We start from the raw sequence: 13,108 nt of genomic DNA, 5'->3' as shown, positions 1-13,108 counted from the left end.
GAGGTTGAGAATTGATTGCGTGAAACAATCACCTGTGCGTCCAGTCTCAATGTTGGTAAACAAATAATTGGTCTATATGCCATTAGGCTATGACTCATGAGTACTCTGTCTTTGTTGTGTCTTATAGTCCATTGAAAATAATTATGCAATACTACTACTAATAAAAGAAACATTCTTGACTCATGTGTCAGTTTGAAAACATGTACTGTACTACACCATTACATATTTTGATGGGTTTACTATTATTTAATTAACTGAATGCCAGATATATGTAGTTAGGTAGTAGCATGTTGTAAATAGTACCACTGTATTCCTCATCCTTGAAAATGTAGGATTAGTCACCATAATGAAGATCCTAGGTGGTCTAGCACGTGAGTTATTGGTAAAACGACAGCAGGTGGCGGCCATTTTGGAAAATGGCTGCCATGGTTACCACAGGACAAATCTAAATAGTACCACTGCATTCCCCATCCTTGAAAATGTAGGATTAGTCACCAGAATCAAGATCCTAGGTGGTCTAGAACCTGAGTTATTGGTAAAATAACAGCAGGTGGTGGCCATTTTGGAAAATGGCTGCCATGGTTACCACAGGAAAAATCTGCGATGGCCCTATAGCCAAAAATGTTCCTTATGGCATGCTCTAACTGTGTGCCAAATTTCATGCTTTTATCGTAAAGTGCACGATTCCATCAAAATATGGCCCGAAACGCCTGGGCTATAACAACCAAAATCCAAAAGGCTGGAGTGCTTCCAGTGAGCTTCATGGTGAGAGAGAGGACAAAAGTGAAGTCCAGCCACCAACTTTATAGAGGACAATCCAGGTGGGCCAGATCGCCACTGATGACACACTCCGCCCTCCAATCATTCTGAAACACATGACACATGGTTAGTAACCATGACAACCACACCAGTTACCCTGACAACCCCCAGGATTGTCACAAGAATTAAATATAAAAATAAATAGCTGTGCTGTAAAGATCTGTGTTTCAGATCAAACTTTATTGTTTACTTGGTCTGCTCTTTTTTCCCTCTACACCTATTTCTTTGCCAAAAATAGCCGATCTACAAGTTCACAATGTGAGTTTGTAGATCTGCTATTTTTGGCTAAAGTTCACCTCAGAAAAGGGATGCTAGGGTTCAAGTGGTTAAGGTAAAAAAAAATCATATCACACGAAGATTTGGCGGACCCCCTGTAGTAACTCGGACCCCTGTTGAAGACCCCTGTCTTATACTATACTATATATACTAACAAGCTAAACTCCTTTTTGCATCAACTCCTCCAAGGAACAGGCCATGTGATGTAGTTGGCAGTGCTTCATTGAAGAAAAGGTGACATTAAAAACAAACAATTAGACAAATAATCATACATTGATGATGATAATGAAGTGCACATTAGCATTCACACTGACTTACATTTCAACAGTAAAGTCACATCAGACAATGAGCATGATCTGTCACTTTTACACACAGTAATAAAAGTTATCCTTGCCTGGCAGGGGAACAGGTTCTCCTGAGAGAGCTGCGATGGAGAGATGAGTGAAAGACATGGTCCAAGAAGTCTCAGATTTACTAAAGCAGTTAAACCGTGCAGCTAGCTACAGATAACGACCGCCAACTACAGATAAACACATAATTTGAAATTATTATACATTATGAAATTATTATATATTATACATATTTGAAAATAGCTGATCTACAAGCTTGTTGATCGTGCTACACATTATGTAGATAAATTACTGATAGCATTCTTTCTATGTTGGTGGGGAAGGTTTGTGCGTGATGAATCGAAAACTTGCGTACATTTATACTAGGAAGGGGGGAAACAATAATTGACAATTATGAATTCCACTTAATGAACTTACAATATCACTGGTGTTCACCGTTCACTTAGGCTACGGGGTTGGGAAAAGCCATCTAAAACTTAAAATGCAATAAAAAAATCCATAATTCAAGTTTTCAAGCACAAAGACGTGTCTTTTCAACAGACGTCTCTACTGGGCACACAATACAACAACGCCCAAACGCCGTCCATACGACGTCCGAGTCAGACGTGTGTCGACGTCGTTTCGGACGTCGTATGGACGGCGTATGCACGGCGTATGGGCGTTGTATTGTGTGTGCCCAGTGGGTAAAGAGATATCTGTTGAATTTTACAACGTCAATACGACGTCGTCGCAAAACGCTGATAGGATGGATTATTGACAATGAATTACGAAACGGTAGAATCCCCCCCACCCCCTCTAAATTCAATAAATCTAAGATTACCACCCTGGCCAACGTCAGTACGTGTGATTATATAAGCCTAACAAAGAACATGAATAAATTACAATAAAACAATAACTAAATACGACGTATGCAACTTTAAGCACGCAGTCTGGGAAGCCCTTCTTCTGTTCATTGCAATAAGAAAATTTAAATATAGCAGAGGATGGTTTCGATCCATCGACCTCTGGGTTATGGGCCCAGCACGCTTCCGCTGCGCCACTCTGCTGTGAAAGTCTGTTGAGTGAGTTGTATTTACTGCCCTAGTATTCACTGCATAGATCTGCGTGTGTTAAAGTCGATAAGAGAGGCAATATTTGAGGTCTAGTATTACTACCAGTTAACCATTTGCAATTTTAGGTTTCAGCCACAAGGAAAGATATGACATAAAATTATCCCAACAACATAACATTAAAGTGATCATCCAACTTGTGTAGGCTACTTGTCTTGAACTAATCTTTCAAATATAATCATCCACTCGTGTATACTGTACACCATTGCAGTAGTCCACTAACTTCAACCTGCAATAGAAATAAGCAAGCCTACAATTGGGCAGGCAAGGCTGGTGTCACTCTGCCGGCTGCGGCTAGCCCCGCCCCCGGTCGGTGGGGTCGACACTAGACAGCTCCCTTCACTCGGAGGTTCGCTAATAGTAGCCTGCTGGTTGGTGCTCTTTCAGCAGTGTTTTGCCAAAATGGGAATGAGTTGTTGTATGAAAACTGTTCCACTGCTTCTCACCATCGACGAGTTGAGAATAAAGGGGCTAAAATGGACAACGGACTAACTTTTCACCGCATTCCCAAAATTGAAGCCAGCCAGGTCTCCTGACGTAACAAAGAGACGATGGGGATGCATGGCTTGGTTGTCTGACAGTGACAGCCCAGATGACAGATAAAGACGTGGAAGAAACACGCAAGATAGCACACCTCAGGGTCCATGTAGAGAGGGTTATAGGCACTATATACGCAACAAGTACCATATATTAAATGGTAGGGTACCCAATCCGTGTACGTAGCGTTCAATTGATATCCGTTCTCAAATCCCAAAATCGAAAATCGGAAATTGTCCGTTCAGTTTATATCCGTTCTTAAGTCCCAAAATCGAAAATAAGAAATTGGCTTCATCTCATGAATGGAAAACGGAAATTGACCCGTTTTTTAATTTATTTTTTTTGTTAAACACAATTTTTGCCAAGATATCAAGTATTACTTTACAAGCCCGTATCTTGCGTTCAGTCTATTATTCAATGTGAAATCAAAAATCAAAAATCGAAAATTGGCTTGATTTTCAATTTTAGCCTTTCATCTACATGAATGGAAAACGGAAAATTACCTGTTTTTTAATTATCGATCATTCATATGCATTATTATACAAAGTTACGGATAGGGAGGGGGCGGAGCCGAGACTCCACCCCCTCCCTACGCGCCATCTTGGTGAGGTCCGGTTCGGTCCAGCAGCACCGTGTTAGCTCCGGCTAAGTGTAACACTGTAAACAAACACATAGCAGCTACTTTAGCTAGTCACTGCTAGAACATTTTACGCAGATTAAGAGGAAACAATACGAGGAGAAGATTACATTTATCGGTATCGATCCGTATAAGCTTGTTATGAGTGAGTTTAGTGTCAATAAGGATCTTTATCCGCCGGGCCATACATTATCCGGATATTGTATGATTATTATTTAGTGTTTACACGCAGTGCCTACTACACTATGGACCAGTTGATGGCCTACAACAGCCTTGAGGCTCAATCTTATTTGTGCAAGGGTAAGTAAGTTTGTTTTTATTATTTTGTTTTATCGTTTGACAGGTAATGTTGGTGAACTGTAGAAGTGCTGTGCAAGTCTGTGTGTTAGCGTGGCTACTGTTAGCCTTGGATCAAGACTATCGTAGATTTATTTGATCTGAGTCAGACTTGATCAAATACAACTAATATATAGTCTTGATCCAAGGCTAAGCTTTTTTAGCCCTGGCGTTAGTGAGTTCTCTCTAACTTAGAGAGAACTCTAACGCTGGACTAAGCTACTGTGTGCCCAAAAGAAGTCAGACGTAAACAAAGCCCAAATATGGGCCTTATTAATGACCCAAAATAATTCATGAAAGTCGAGTCTGTCCATTGTGGCTGGCATGCAGATAGTCAAGCTTTGTTCTTTGAGAGTTTCATAGGGGGAAAAACACAAGTAAAAAGTACTAGCCTGGTTACCCAGCACTTTTCATACAGTCAGTGGCTGGTCTTACAAGCAGGGTCTTACAAGACTGGGTCAAAATGTACCACAACCAGGGTCGGTAACACCACAGCATTCTAACTAGATATAATTACAATTACGATCAGGGGTCTTCAACGTTTTCAGGCCAAGGACCCCTTGGCTGAGAGCGAGATAAAGCAGGGACCCCCATTATATTGTATAGAATATTTATTTTTTCATAGATTTCATAGGCAGCTTCATAGACTTGTTCCACAGCACTATCATGTTGGATTCATGTTAATGTGTATTTCCAAACATTTAATCATGCACTTAAACAACACTTATACCTGACCTTTCACTCTGTACTTAGCCTGCTCTTTTTCCCCGCTATACTAAACCACTTTGCCGAAAATAGCAGATCTACAAACGCACAACGCCTTTGGCTAAAGTTCCTCTCAGAATAGGGATACTTGGTTGAAGTGGTTTATGTAAAAATCACACAAAGATTTGGCGGACCCCCTGTAGTAACTCTGAGGACCCCCTAGGGGTCCCGGACCCCCTGTTGAAGACCTCTGCTTTAGATATTATTTGATTTTTTTGTTGCACGCATGCAGTGTTGTCCTATGTAAGCTGAAGACAATAATACCCTAGCGGTCTGTTCTATCACAGTAATATCACTGTTTACTCTATTCTCAGGTGCTGCACTCAGCAACCGAGGGAGAAGCCAACCTCTCCCTGGATCATGGCCCCAGAGCACAGCACACTGGGGCGGTGCTTGACGCACACTGTGACTGCAAGTCTGGACTGTGTGAGGTCTGGTCCCGTGTAGGTGCTGCGCTGCAAGAGTCCAGAGGAAAGACACAGTAGAACCTTACTCTAGGTGCTTGTGGCCCACTTCAGCGACTGAGTCAAAGCGTGGTAACGTGAGTTGTGTATTTTAAATTGAGCATATTGTTCTAATTCATTAGAACCAGGGTCAGTGAAACCACAGCATTTTAACTAGATAATGACAATGCTTTATGTATTATTTGATTGAAGCATGGAGTGTTCTCTTATTTAAGCAGAAGAAAATGATCTAAAAGTTAAATGATATCCTACCGGTCTGTGCTATCACAGTAATATTCCCTGTTTATTTTATTCTCAGGTGTTTTTGACCCATCTGCAAGTAATAACCTGAAACACCTCCAAGGAGTCTAATTAAGACCATCTGCACTCCAGGCAGCTCCCAACACAGCGTGTAGCAGCAGGACCCTCGCTACAAGAAGAGTCACTCCAGGCAAGGCAGCATGACGCTGGCCACCAACAGAGCCGTGCCTACTGCTCAAAAGCCCAGCAGTTTGATCAGCGTCACCACCAGCGTCCATCAGATTTTCCTGGAGACTGTGTACTGTACTGGTTGGCAGAGGATTCAACATTGCAGATAGTGTAGGATCTGTCATGGCATGATTAGTCACACTAGCCTTTACAAAAGGGGGAAAAACAGCTATATTAATCTAAACTAATATTATACTTTACTATATGCTATATTATACTACTATATTGTGAACTCTCTATACATACATACTGTATATCTCTACATATCTACTATTTTAATGTGCTTCACCAAAACGAAAAATGTACTAATCTTTGTGCAGTAGTAGCCTCGTGAAGAGGATTCAAGCTCTTAAAAGAGATGACTTCAAGAGCTTGCACTTAAATTGTGAATAAAATGTTTTATTGAATGCCATTATTTGCCTTGCATATTCTGTAATCTGTAGCCTACTATTGATAAATGTCCTACTTGGCTTAAATTAAGCAGTTGTTTTTATGAGTGATGTTTAGATTAGATTTAGTTTCAACTTTATTGTCACTGCACAGAGTACAAGCACTACTGAGACAAAAAAATGCAGTTTCGCATCTACAGCTGAGTTACAGTGTGTCATGTCCAAGGAGGAAGAAACTGCAGGAGATTCTTCTTACTGAGAAAGTGGCTGAGAACAAGAGAATCATGTGTTATCACTATAATCAATGCAATGGTTCTCATACTTTTCCATGTCAAGGACCCCCAAATTAATATGTATTAGCCCCATCTGAAAATATTTTGTCCCAGGGACCCCCATACTATGTTTGTGTTGTAAAATGTTTCAAAAACATTCAAATTCTTCTGAAAATAGCCGATCTACAAGCTCACAACACATCACATTGAGACGACTCAGACGAGGAGCATGGAGTTTGGTTATATTTCAAATAGCCAATGTACAGGGAGGTGCTTAAAACAGATGTTGATGCTACGTATATATTAAGGACCCCTGGGGGGTCCCTGAACCCCACGTTGAGAACAATTAGTGTATGTATAATACAGGGCTCTTCAACAGGGGGTCAGGGACCCCTAGGGATCCTCAGAGTTACAGGGGGCCGCCTAATCTTTGTGTATTCTGGAGGGAACTTTAGGGAAAATAGCCGATCTACAAGCTTGTAGATCTGCTATTTATAGGCAATGAGGTTTGGTGTAGATGGGGGGGGGGGGGCAGACCAAGTGAAAGGTCAAGTTTATGGTTTAAGTGATTAAATGTCTGAAAATACAAATGAACATGGATCCAATATAGTGCTGTCAAACCTATGAAGCTATATGAAATCTATGAAAAGTTTGAATCTGCCACACAATTGTATACAATATGTAGTGGGGATCTCTGATCATCTCTCAGCTATGGGGTCCTTCGTCTGAAACACCTTGAAGACCCCTGGTATAATATATAAATAGAATGAACTGTAAGCGTAGGTATGAATGTGACATATACAGAACAGTATGAACACTAAACTGGTGTACTGTAAATGTTATGTATTGTACAGTCGGAGGTATACAGTGTGTACATATACCTACAGCTGTTAATCTGTAACATTCACTTTGTGTGTTTGGGATATTTCACCCCCAAAATGACCTTTTCTATGGATTAGTCACCCCATCGAGACTTGAATTGATGGAAAGTAACTAAGTACAAGTACTCAAGTACTGTAATTAAGTGCACTTTTGAGGTATTTGTACTTTACTTGAGTATTTCCAATTTCCAATACTTTTACTTCTACTCCACTACATCTCAGAGGTAAATAGTGTACTTTTACTCCACTACAATTATTTGAAAACTTTAGTTACTAGTACTTTGTAGATTTTGATTATTATTACTGAACATACATTAACCACTTCAGCCCTATATACATTTTGGCCATTTGAAAATAGCCGATCTACAAGCTTACAATGCTTCCGATGTGACGCATTGTGAGCTTGTAGATCTGCTATTTTCAAAAGATGTTTATACATTTGAAAACTTGAAATGGGACATTCCAGTACTTTTACTTTTGGTATTTGAAGTACATTTTGATGCCAATACTTTTATACTTTTGAATTGCGGACCTTTACTTGTAACAGAGTATTTCTACATTGCAGTATTGATACTTTTACTTTTACTAAGTAAAACATTTGAGTACTTTTTCCACCACTGGGTATATGTTGTACAAACAAAGACATTAACACTATAGATATTGCTGTCTAGAATGTGTACATTATTAATATTGTACCTTCAGGCGTCCTAGCCTACTGTATGTCTTGGCATTTATATTTCACTATGGCACCATCCATACTAGTCCAAACAGTATAGGCCAACAATACATATTAACACATTTCTACCAGTTTATACTGTTCATAATACTGTATCTTAGCTCTTTAATTCCAACCCTTTATTTGTTCGTTATATAATTTAGAATACATCATGTACTATTATACTGTAATACTCATGGCATGACACATAAATCATGATTATCGCATTCTCAACCATTTAAACCCAGTTGGTGTGAATATCCTGTACCCTTCCTATACCCGATTCCTCTTCCAGCGATCCAGAAACAGATGTGTGCCTAGCTACTGTGTACTTGTTACGACCTTATAAGGTGTCTAGAGGCTAAGGAGTAACACATACACAGGTAACGAAAAAGTGTACATTAATATTAGGATCAACCTTAAGTTTACAATGGATAATTAAGCAGATCAGGGAAAGCAACAAACTTCAGGGTGGCCAAAGCCAAAATACCCCAACCCTACCTGAAAAGAAAACAACCTAAACTCCACCAAAACAAAGTTACAGTATAGGCTCCCTAACTAAACAAAACAGGGTCAAAAGGGGGAACAAAATAAATGGCGGCACATCCCTACAAGCTTCCCTTCTCTATTATACTCAGGAAAAAGGTTTGGAATATGATTACGTTTCCTATCTAAGAATAGTCTATACTTTAAACACTAAGTAAATAAAGTTACCTACTTACGCACTAAGCAGGAAAAAGGTATGGCACACAGCCTATAGACCTACAGTAGCAAACACCAGCTAACTAACAGAAAGGGTTCAGCACATGGAGGTGACGGATGGTAAAAAGGCTGATGAGGAGCTTCTCCCAGGCTTTTATGCTGTCTGGGCTGATTGAGGAAGCTGCAGCTTGCTTTTAATGCTCTTCAGGTTGCCCTGGTTGAGCTTAGACTGGTTTTAAATGCAAGCAAAACTAAATTCATGCTGTTCACTAGGGCTAAAACCACCAACCTTAGTAATATAGTCATAACCTCTTCAAGTGGTGCTACAATAGAAAGGGCCACGGAATACAATTACCTTGGCATCTGGCTAGATGAGAAATTGTGTTTTAAATTTCACATTGAAAACCTTGTCTCTATAGAAATAAATCTTGCTTTCCTGCATCCAGTAGGAAAACAATTAGTATGGAGACATTATCTATAGAACTGCTACTCCATCAATTTTAAAGCGCCTCGACACTGTGTACCATTCTGCCCTAAGATGGGTCACTGGTGACAGCTATGGTACCCATCATTGTACACTCTATGGGAACGCAGGCTTATCCTCTCTATCTGAGAGGCGTGATAAGCACTGGTACAGTATGTATTTATTTCTAAAGCCATCTCAGGAATGCTGCCCCCTTATATTTGTTCTATGTTGGATCAGAACCCTATTACATACCAGACCCGCTCAACTGATCTCCTGACACTCAAGGTTCTTTTTGCACAGACAGAGTTAGGCAAGACAGCATTTTCTGTCAGTGCTCCATCTGCCTGGAATGAGCTCCAGAGGCCCTTGAAAATCAAATCACTTCCATCTTTAGGTCATTTCAGGGAAATGACTTCCAACAATTTTGTTCAGGATTGTAACTGCTTTATTTAATTTAATTTAGGTAGATCTGTTCTAGTTCTTTGAGTATTTTAGTTTTTTTTTAGTGATTTCTGTATTCTGATTCATGCATCTTATGTTGCTGTATGTGAATGTCTATTCCTGTTGTTGATTACTGTGTTCTGTTTCTCGGCTACATTGAAAATGAGGGCCTGCCCCTCAACTGTACTCCGAGCTGAAATAAAGGTTATGATGATGATGAGGAATGAGGCCCAGGTGTGTCTCCAGACACCACGCCACTCCTCCAATCTCTACTCCACCCTCCATTACCAAGTAGGGCACTGAAAACACTCAGAGGGTTAAAAACACAATATGAGGCCACATAGGGCCGTAACAGTACTCAATGTATAACTATACATATATATATTACACTGTACTGAAAAATGACACCATTATCGCATTCTCTCAGCCACTGTTCGCTGTGGACACGCCACCTGCTGACTCCTGAAGATCTGATCAGTAAACCCAAACGGAATCTGCAGTTTTTTTTCTGTTTTTCAGTGGTGATTCAGGAGGAAAATCTGTGGGATTCTGCGGGGTGACTTTTTAAGGTTTTAGACAGTTATCCAGTACTATAATCAATGTGTTTGGAGCAAGAATAACAACCCTAAACATGCTAAATAAATCTTAAAGTACCACAAAGTAAGATCCATTAGTCAAACCTTTGATTTTGTCATTTTTTATTCAATACTAATTCACTCCTTCATGAACATTCTTTAGTACATATTCAATTCAAATAACAAATGTGCAATAAAATGTAAATTTGCCACTGAAATGCATTGGGAACAGGTAGATTAAACATTAATCTAAGAAAACAATAATTTACCAATGGGTCCAACATGAACATACATAAATTCATTCTCTAAATAATGTAATAAATACATAAATAAGTATAGTGCAAATGCGAGAACTGATATTTTTTTAGAACAATTTAAATAAAAAGAATTTATAATTAAACCACAGATGTTTGTTTTTTCTGTATGTATGCAAGTCTGTACATTGGAAAGGAACAGTTTACTTTAACTACTTACACTCTCTATTCTAAGACAAATAGACCTGAGTTGCAACTGTACTTTCCTTTACACAAATTCTCTCTCATAAAAATAGCCGATCTACAAGCTCACATCGCGCCGCATTGTGACACGTTGTGAGCTTGTAGATCTGCTATTTTTGGCTAATGTTATCCCCAGAATATGGATGCTGGATTTTCTTTTTTTTAATTAAAAGGAGGGGAAAAAAGAACATTTTACATAATCGTTAAACATACATTAATTAATTTGTTCAATAAATAAATTTGGAACAAATACATACAACAGATATAGTGCTTGTTCAAGAGAGGATACAAAGCACTTCCGGAACATTAAATAATCATTGAAAAACAGATGATTGTTTTTTTCTGCAAGTCTATGCATTTGAAAAGAACAACTTTAACATTCTATACAAGACAAGGCAACATTTAACAACCATTAAAGCGTGAGTGAGTCAGTCAGTCAGTCAGTCAGTCAGTCAGTCAGTCAGTCAGTCAGCCTGAGGCTTTCAGCCAGGCATTCTGAGTCAGTCAGTCAGTCAGTCTGTGGCTTTCAGTCAGGCAGTCAGTCAGCCAGCCAGCCAGATAGCCAGCCTCTGGCTTTCAGTCAGTCAGTGGGGGTTATTCTGCCGACAGTTGAATTTGGCAATAAGCATCATTGTAATGTTGTGTTCAGTCAGGCTCCGTCGGTACTGTGTAAGCAGCATAGTGTAATGTGAGAAAAGACTCAACATCCACTGAGGTAGCGGGGTGATGGAGGTACAATGATGCTAGTGGGGCAAGAGTGGGCATTCTGTCCTCCCTGGCAGCCCACCACTCCACAGGACTGACATACTCAGCATCACTCTAGTCCATGTGGACGTAACGATGTCATTCCTCAGCTGACACAAGGGTAAGGGCAGGGGCCACCTGGACATAGTCCTGAATGTTCTTTCTTAGACCAGCCAATTGCTTGGTAAAACACTGGGAGGGCTTTGAAGAGATCCATGCTGGGGTGTCTCTCCATCACAGCCTGCAGCTTTGCAGAGCAGTTAGCCATGGTCTTCTGGAAGAGCTGAGAGTAGGCATCATGCTCATTCTCATCCAGCTCCCCCAGCTGCTCTTTGGTCCCAGGATGCCAGTCTTCAGCCCCTGCACTGCAGCCGTATTCAAACATGTAGAGGTTGTCAAGTTGACCATGGATAGTGGCAGCAGAAGGGTTGGATGTCTCCTGTTGAGGAGATGTGCCAGACATGTGATGTGTCTGGAGTTGGGGAACAGGCCATGAAGAATGATGTTGAAGGCTTTCTTCATGTAGCTTGCTGAGTCTGTGACAAAAGCCCACACGTCACTGAGGTTGATGTTGTAGCTGTTGAGGCAAGAGATGACTGCCTGTGACACAGTGTTGAAGTTGACTCTCTCAAGGAACACAATATCTGATGTCAGAGATGGCTCGCCAACGGGTTGCAGAAGAATTCCGAGGACACAGCGACCACAGGCATCTGTTGTCTCATCTAATAAAACATAGATGGCCTTTCACTCCACCGCACTCTTGATATCCTCCACATACTGAGGTAACAGCTCTAGCAGGTAGTCTGAGCGGAAGTGGGACAGAGCTGGAAGGGATCCTCCCTGCTTTGCAGCCAGTGTGGGAGCTTTCTCAAGGGGAATATCTGCCTCAACCAGTCTTAGTAAAACTCCAGCACAAACTCCTTCCTCTCAGCAGTAGATGGGGTCTTGGAGAGGCAGGCAGCCAGAGTTTGAGTCCTCGGTCGTACTGGAAAACAAAGAAAGGTTCGATAATGTAAAATAAACACAGTATCATTGTACAGAAAATCAAATAATAATGCAAACATACTGTAAGCTCACATATACAAGCCCCTCACAAATATCTGCCTTTCAGGTGTGTATTGTTGAGTGCTGGTCACAATGAAGCGCCTCTACCTCACTAATAACATAATACAGCTTTATTTTCTTTACAATTATCATACTAAACACATTACTGTCAATAGTAAGAACTGCAGTAGTGCACACATGAACCAAACTTCTCTGTCTTCATATTTGATTAAATGTTCTCACTACTCACAAAAATGTACATTACAGGTTGAGCATAATCATCCTGGCTGCTAGACTAGGTATATGTAACAAAACAAAGCAAACTGAAAACGAGTATTTTTTGTAACCATCACTGGTTACAAAAAACATTCTCAATAGTCTTAGACTATTGAGAAGCAGTTGCAGTTGGGGAACAGGCCATGACCAGGGGTCTTCAAGAGGGGGTCCGGGATCCCTAGGGGATCCTCAGTGTTACTACAGAGGGGCCCAAATCTTTGCGTTACATTAACCACTTCAACCCTAGCATCCCTATTCTGAGGGGAACATTAGCAGAAAATAGCAGATCTACAAGCTCACAATGCACAACTTAACATGAATCCAACACATTAGTGCTGTCAAACA

At 40.4% G+C, this 13,108-nt stretch overlaps 1 long non-coding RNA gene across 1 annotated transcript; it reads left to right on the top strand.

Annotated features, from left to right (window-relative positions):
- The first annotated feature begins 3,531 nt into the window (after positions 1 to 3,531).
- On the top strand, positions 3,532 to 6,241 carry LOC311054005. Its single transcript, XR_014601706.1, has 3 exons — positions 3,532 to 4,028; positions 5,144 to 5,370; positions 5,592 to 6,241. It is a non-coding gene; the product is annotated as an uncharacterized lncRNA (long non-coding RNA).
- The last annotated feature ends 6,867 nt before the right edge of the window (positions 6,242 to 13,108 follow it).

This window comes from Gymnoscopelus microlampas (genome assembly GCF_963454915.1).
Source record: "Gymnoscopelus microlampas genome assembly, chromosome: 10".
In the NCBI taxonomy this organism is placed as follows: domain Eukaryota; kingdom Metazoa; phylum Chordata; class Actinopteri; order Myctophiformes; family Myctophidae; genus Gymnoscopelus; species Gymnoscopelus microlampas.
This window is presented reverse-complemented; position numbering and strand designations above follow the sequence as displayed.